The 8,391-nt window shown below is 40.4% G+C and overlaps 2 pseudogenes; one reads left to right on the top strand and one right to left on the bottom strand.

Moving 5' to 3' along the window:
* Positions 1–752: 752 nt before the first annotated feature.
* LOC125601142 lies at positions 753–2,610 on the top strand (annotated as a pseudogene).
* A 1,176-nt stretch (positions 2,611–3,786) lies between these two features.
* On the bottom strand, positions 3,787–7,656 carry LOC125601143 (annotated as a pseudogene).
* Between the last annotated feature and the right edge of the window lie 735 nt (positions 7,657–8,391).

Below are 8,391 nucleotides of genomic sequence, written 5' to 3'. Positions count from 1 at the left end.
TGTTCAAAGAGATGATACAATTAACTGGAGTTGATTGAAAACAATAAAGCTGATTAAATAGAAGAGGTTGTGATATTGGGACATGGACTCGCACTACGTACTTTTGTTTCTTTTAGAAGTACCGTATTTTACAGTTCCGTTTGTGCATCCGGCAGCTCAATTCGAGCGTCAAAGACACGCGCTTGTGGATACAGATACGTTGCGTCTGAGAACACAACACGTAGCAACTCCTTTTTAAAAAGAAAATACATTTATATTTCTCAACGACCTTGTTCGCCGTCCGATCTTAATGAATCCAATCGTCACTCACAATGAACGACTCAGATGAGTCCATGACGACCTACTTCTTAATTACATTTTGTCGTGACCTAATCTTTCTATTTTATTCATTAATCACCCTTTTTAAAAAAAAAGTCTATATGTGACCACAGTGATTTGGAATTGAGAGAAACCAATTTTTTTTTTCATGGCAAAAATAAAACATTTTTGGTCAAGCACTTCCAAAACTTTTTTAAAAATAGTTTTTGATAATTACTCTGGTAAAAAAAAGAGAGAGAATAAATGGTCTAATGTCTCTCGCTCGTCTCAGCTCTGTGGAGTCTGCACACCCTTAAACGTTTTCTCTGTCTTTTTGATTTCGAAATAAAAGAAAAAAAAAGGTTTTTATGTGGATTGATAATAGAAATTATGAAACAATCGTCATAATAAGAAGCAGAGATTCACCTTCTCCTCCTTCTTCTTTATCTTCCCTCTCAGACACACAGGAGATTCGAACACAACAACACAAAAAAAGTCAAACAAAACGATGGCGTTTCATCAGAATCATCTCTCTCAAGACCTCTCTTTCAATCACTTCACCGACCAACACCAACCTCCTCCGCCTCCTCCACCTCCTCAACAACAACAACATTTCCAGGGCGCGCGCCTCCCAACTGGCTCAACACGGCTCTCCTCCGCTCCGAAAACAACTTCCTCAACCTCCACACGACCGCCGCCAACGCACCGCCGCGAGCAGCTCCGACTCTCCTTCCTCCGCCGCCGCCGTCGCCGCTAACCAGTGGCTGTCCCGCTCCTCCTCCTTCCTCCAACGCACCCCAAACAACAACAACAACAAACGCCGCAGCCTCCGTCGTCGGAGACGTCATCGACGACGTAACCGGAGGAGGAGCCGAGCAGAGCTCTGAGGGCGGCGAGAACAGAACGACGGTGGAGGAGGAGGAGAAGGAGTCGTGAGCTGGCAGAATGCGAGGGCACAAGGCGGAGATCCTCTCTCATCCTCTCTACGAGCAGCTTCTGTCGGCGCACGTCGCGTGTCTGAGAATCGCTACTCCGGTCGATCAGCTGCCGAGGATCGACGCGCAGCTCGCTCAGTTCGCAGCACGTCGTCGCCAAGTACTCGACTCTAGGAGGCGGCGGGCAGGGACTCGTCGGCGACGACAAGGAGCTTGACCAGTTCATGGTAATAAAAATGAAAACTTTATAATATAATATAAATGAAATTAATAATAGTAATTGTTATGAAATGAAACTAATCTTAGTTTATTATAACACAGAGCATATGTGCTGCTTCTGTGTTCTTTCAAAGAGCAACTGCAACAGCACGTGCGTGTTCATGGATGATGGATGGAAGCTGTGATGGCTTGTTGGGAGATTGAGCAGTCTCTTCAAAGCTTAAACCGGTTAGTCATAGTAAAAGACAAGTTCTTTTTTTTTTTTCTAATTGTCGGGTTATTATGTTATTAAACCATGTGTGTGTTGTTGTTGTGTGAGATAGGAGTGTCTCCTGGTGAAGGAATGGGGGGCAACAATGTCTGACGATGAAGAGAACAAGTAGAGAGCGAGGCTAATATGTCGATGGGGGAATAGTCGATGTGGATTGATGTATTGGGTTTTGGTCCTTGATTCCTACTGAGAGTGAGAGATCTTTGATGGTGGAACGTGTTAGACAAGAACTCAAACATGAACTCAAACAGGTAATTTGCAAAACTAATTAACGACCAATAAGACTTAAGACCCTATACTTGAAGTCTATAGGTTTTACATGAATGATCTTCTAAGCTTGTGTGTTTGGTGTGGAAAAAAAGGGGTTACAAGGAGAAGATAGTAGACATAAGAGAGGAGATACTGAGGAAGAGAAGAGCTGGGAAGCTACCAGGAGACACCACCTCTGTTCTCAAAGCATGTTGTGGCAGTATCATTCCAAATGGCCTTACCCTACTGTCAGCTCTCTCTCTCTCTCTCATTATTTTTCTCTCCCCAAGTAATAATAGTGAGCATTTGCAGGAAGGAAGATAAGGCAGGAGGGGGGGTGGTGCAGGAGACAGGTTTGCAGCTAAAGCAGATAAACAATTGGTTCATCAATCAGAGAAAAGGAAAACTGGCACAGCAATCCATTTCTTCCCTGTCTTGAAGAACAAACGCAAAAGGTATTACTTACTCCCATTGTTTTAAAACACATAACCAAAAACTTATCGGGTAGACTCAAGTATCTGAAAATATTTTTGTGTGCATGGAGGATAAGCGAGTTGGAAAATAAGCAGGTTGTTGGCGGTTGCATGTGAAGAGCAATGCAGTGAACATATATATGGAAGATGGAGTGGGTTGAAGTAGGAAAGAAAAAATATGATATAGTGATATAAATTACGGAGCATTGAGGAAGCAAGAGGTTTAGGTTTAAGGAGGTGAGAAAATGAAGGAGAAGTTGGGTTTATAGAAGAGAGGGGGGGACAGTATTAGAAATAACTTTTTGTGCAATTACAACAACATAGTACGCAGTTTGGTTATGGTGTGATGCCGATTTTTATTAGTAGTAAGTACACAAATCCCAAAGTAAAAAAAGTTGTCACTATCATATGATTCCCCATTCAATTTTTGTTGATTTGTTCCACACGATTATATTATTAGTTTAATGTACTTGACACCACATAGCTATATAATCTCCATGCATTTGTTGTGGTCTGAACTGGAGAATTAACATGTCAGAATAAGCTTTTGTTGAGAAGCTTATACAAACGTTTTTGAGAAATATTGTCAACATTGAGATAAGATATAATTCAAAATAAGCTTATATCTCTCTCTCTCTATGATCCCCAGTTTGGATGTTGCCTTGGCTTCGTTCACCATCTTCACTAACGTTACCTGCCAAGGCAAACAATCCAAACTGGGGATCATAGAAGAAAACTTCTGAGCTGTGTTTGTAATGATCATTATGTCAGAGATGTTACGCTGACATGTAAAACATACCACACTCTGTGAAAACACCACGCGGAGGCCTTGCAAGGTTCCTTGGTGATGGTGAGCTATCATACGATCTTTTGTCAAAATACCATTCCCCAATCCAGTCTCAGTTTTCTAAGTTTGTAATGATAAATTTTTGTCTCTTGTTCTTGAATGACAAGCAGAATTCAAAATTTACCTTCATGTCATTGTCAATCCATAAATGTAGTGTATGATGTACTTGTTACTAACCTCTGTATCCAATAGAGGCTGATTTATTACCACCAACACAACCAAACCAACCAAGTTAATGTATCAAAAGCAAAATCTTATCCATGTAAACAATAGAGACACTTTATGGGGTCCAGGCCATAGTTATTACACTTAGTCTCAAACTCATGTTAATAATGGAAGTTTAACAACAAGTCCAGAGGAAGACTTTTCACCCATAGTCACCGCAGTTAGTTATTCAGTTTGTATCGTACTAGCCGCACACTAAGTTTCTACTGTTTTTGTTTTGTATACCCTCCAGCTTTCTGCTTGCAAAACCCAATGTAATGCATATATTTGGGGAAAGTAACATAATTTTATATAAATAAATAAAAATGGACATGTTTTAGGTAACCCTACCCAAATACCATTGAAATGTCAAAACCATCTCTGAAATCACAAAAGCTCAGAATAAAAAACCAAAGAAGTAAAAAAAAAACTATCACTCTTCAAAAAGTGTGTGCTTCCCACTCCCTTGCTCTTTTTTTCTTGCGCCAACAAACTCTCTCACTCTCTGCATGCAAACACAACATTATCAGATCTTAATGTCTACAAATATCTAACATAAACCAAAGGAATCTCAATAGAATCTTTAGTTGGCTAATTCATTTATTTAGCTTTACCTTCTGACGTTTGACTCTGGAGATGACGGTGGTTCAGGTCTCCTACTTGATTCCCCTCTCTCTGCTCCTTCCTCCTCCTGTATCACAAGCAAGTGATTTCCTTAGTATTCTATTTACACAATTCAAAGATCAAAAGTAATCCAAATACTAATCACAAAAGTGAAATGACGTGTTACATAATCTTTTACGGATAAAAATAAGTATGCAACAAGTTAAGATGGCGAAACAGTGGAGATAGAAAGTACCTGTCTTGAAGAGGCTTGTCTATTGCTATTGCTGCCTCTGCCTGCAGTTTCAGCTGAGCTTGAGGAAGGCACGTTGTGTGAGATATGAATGGCATGATTTGCTGAAGAACACTTGATATGAAATTCCCTTCATCCATCCCTGTTGCTGCTCTACTGGCTCTACTTGTGCAGTTGAAACTGCTTCGTTGTGAGTTGATGTTTTGCAGATGAATATACTGCCACCTGAGGCTCTTCTCGACTAGCACGGGTCTCAAAATCTGATGGATTCTGTTTCTGAACTCAGCGAAGCCTCGAGCGCCTGGAGAAGAACTGCTATCACCTACATGTTTGAAGTCAGAGACGCAAATGTTTATGAGTTATGACACAGCCTATCCATCTTTATGCAACTTAAAAACTACCGGTCTAAGCACGTCAAATCAAACATACAACGACACAAAAAACAGTTTCCTCTAGACGACATTTTAACAAATAAATCAGCAGCATAGCGGAAGGCATGTTACCTGGAGTATTGGCACTCTGTGGCTGCCTAGAAGATTCAGCGACAGGGCTGATGTCCACCATTTTAGTCCTGTGGAGTTACGTTCGCCAGTAGATACCTGTTGATATCTAGCAACAACTGGTATAACTAAGGCCACGGGATTTCGAGGAGTTTCAGATGGCCCTCTCACTGAAGGGGCAGAATCAGTAGTGCCGCTGGGTGGAGGGGGACGACTGGGACCGACGTCCAGGGGTTTGTGTGTATTACTTTCTCTCTCTGGTTTGTCCCACTGGAGGGCATCCAAGATCCTATATAATAACCAAGACAAATCCTATATAAGGGTATTAAAAACACTTGAACTCAAGAGATTTTCAACATAGCAGGAAGAAGTTAGATATTAAGTGTAAGAAGAACGGTACTGTGCGTATTCTTATCTCATATTTCTAGGGGTAGAGGTAACTGATTGTCCACCGAAAGGGCTAGAATGTGTAGTTCTGCTTGTAGGCCTCCATACTCGTCCCCGTCCGAGACGAGTGTGACTACACGAATTAGAAAGGTAGATACGAAGTTAAAGGCGTACACACTGCTAAAGAAGAGGAAAAAAAAAACAAAGAGACAGACCGGCAAGAGATTTCCTCCTGTAGGGATATGAACACTGCAGGCCCAGCATTCACAACAGCATCATCCTGATATTTTAGATAACAACGTCTTATAGATATATGGGAGGTGAGTGAACAGAACCATATGAAAGGTAATGCATCATAATAAAAATGTAAGTCAGATTCATAATATGTAGGTACGCACAGGGTTGTCCCAGGCGAGAGCATCTGGTGGTACGGCCAAGCTCCATAAGCGAAATGCCTAAGTTCTCCAAGAGGGTTCCTGACTGAATCATGTTGACTGGCACGACCTTCGGGTTGAGGGATCGGTCACGGTTAACATGATCCACCAGCTGCCTTGAGAGATTCTGCAGAAGGGAGATGCAAAACACTAACTAGTTATTCTTGTTTCCATAGCTTTGATTCCAATACAGTTCAAGTCAGTAAGTTAAAAAAAGATAGCAAAAACACTGTATGTCACTAAGTAAAGAAAAAAAATGGTATTAGATAAGATACTTATTAGACAGAAGACAAAAGGAAAAGGGCATACAGATATAAACAATCTGCTACTTCACCGGTCAACAATTGCCTTGTTGATTGCAGCAATTCAGCCAAATGAGATGCCTTGGAATCCGACCCTCTCCAGTAGTAGAAGTAGACTCTTGCACTTTCCCATTGAATTTACAGGAACTTGCAAGTTATTAGCATTGCTACCTGCAAAAAAAAAGAACACAGTACCACTATTAGAATCTCGAGATTTGTTCTCAACACAGAACCAAACATTTAGAATCAGCCTTACCATTGCAGCAAATTCTTGTCTCAGATGATTCAGATATTCGGATAAGGTTGACAATGAATCTGGAATCACCTGCAGCGGTAAAAATATAGAGTTCTCATGAACATAAACATAATGAACCTTACTAACAAAATGTGTGTAATATGAAAAATTATGGAATCAATGGAGCAAGTACAGCTGGTTGTGAAGATGCCAAGGGTGTAGATGTCTGGTCGCCTCATTGGTGTGACAGATCGTTCCTCCGAACTCCGAGTTAGACTCTCAAGAAGGGGACCCTGGCAAAAAAAACGTCAGTCGCTTACATATAAAATGATATAGAGACACAGGATATTATAGGCACTTACCATAGCATCAACTCCTTCCACCATTACCCCTTCTGTATTAGAGATCCCAAGTGAACCCAGAACAGCTGAAACAATCTGCCAGATATGAAACATAGCTCGTGAAAAGGCTCACACATAATCCACACATACAAAAAACAGAAACGGATAAAAGCGAGGTCCCACCTGACCAAGATCTGAATAGACTCCATCTGCTTGATCGATGTTGAAGGATCCTACTAAAACTCGTGATCGTTGACCGCTCGGCTGGTCACCCGCACTTGCAGCAGGATCAGCCGCTGCTGAAAAAAAAAATCTACACTTAGCATGTCGAAATAGAATCTCTCACAAAGCATTGGAAAATGAAAACTATCATGAGAGCAGAGGAACTTGACAACTGAAACAAACCTGCATTACCAGCTAAACCCTCGGCTAATGGGGGAATGGGTTGTCTGACAACCATATGCAGAGTGTGGCCATCTTCAACATCTAAGATGGACCGTTAAAGAACTTTATCCAGAGAACGAAACAGAAATTACAGGCTATTACACGACACTAACAAACAAAACACAAAAACCAAAACAAGGGTGACACAAACCCATGAGCAAACTAGGGTCCAAAAATAAAACGAAAGCTCCAAAAAAAAAAGGCAACGTGGTGGAAAGAAGAGAAGGATACGATAGGCTGAGAGAAGTTGATCATCCTTCATTACTTGTCCTCGACATATCAAGCGTTGTTGTTCTGTAACAACCCCAGTAACGGAAGCAATTTGCCCTTCAAAGCGGGAACAGGAACCTGAAAATGAAACAGAACACCAATCTTTGAAAAGGCTATATAAGCCACACACAAACAAACAAGTGAAAAGACTAAGATAAGGCATTAGTTCCACAACTTCAATCAAAACCATGTTATCATAAATAAAAGACTTCATTATGCATCATATGGATGTGATCAGTATAAAGGATAAGAAAACATGATAAAGAATCTGTTAGCTTACACATTTATCGACACGTAAGGTGTGGGTTGAGAATCCAAAGTCTGATATTGATCTCAACCATGCACTAGCACACTGAGATGCCATAACTTCATCGTTGCCAGTGTGTGCCATCCTTTTAAAACCTCTGAAAAAAATTACCATCAGCTTACAGTTTAGCTAATGTGAGAAGGCCTAAACAAAGCCGAGAAACTACTCTACTCGCACACAAAAAAAACAACCTTGTGATCAAAATTAGAACTGACTCATCATATACAACATCAAAGTCGGAAACTTTTCATCTCCTCAGGTGGAGACAAAAGAAGCAAACTTTTAAGAGATGTGATCATCATCAATAAACAAGCTCAACTTCGAGAACTAATTGAAAAATAGTAAAAACAATACACAATACTACGAAATTCAATCAAGCGTTAGTCGTTAGTAAAGTTGTATGCTATTCGGTTGACCCCAAAAGAGTGAATCTAAACCCTAGAAAATGAAAATACATCGACGGAGGAAGAATCAAAACCTAGAAACTCGATCGGAGATGAAGAGAATCGAAGCAAGCTGAGGCAGGGGCAGGGGGGGAAGGGGGAATCTATGAACCCTAGAGAGAGTCTTTCGAGGCTCGAAAGGCGATCAGCGGCGAGGACAGTGAGAGAGAGCCTTTTGATTTATTTTTCGATTTTATTTTTTCTTTCTTTCTTCCGTTTTTATATTATTAGCTCACGTGAGTCAATTTAAGTTATTGATCAAAAAGAAAAGAAAATATACTAATTTGGCAACTAAAATGATTTTTTTTATGAATTATCCTCATTTTTTGTCAGAAATATTAAATTATTTATCATTTAATAGCAAAAAATTGCAGAAT

Source organism: Brassica napus, unplaced genomic scaffold (genome assembly GCF_020379485.1).
Source record: "Brassica napus cultivar Da-Ae unplaced genomic scaffold, Da-Ae ScsIHWf_2458;HRSCAF=3174, whole genome shotgun sequence".
NCBI classification, from domain to species: domain Eukaryota; kingdom Viridiplantae; phylum Streptophyta; class Magnoliopsida; order Brassicales; family Brassicaceae; genus Brassica; species Brassica napus.
Note: the sequence above shows the minus strand (reverse complement) of the source record. Positions and strands in the feature narration are given on the sequence as shown.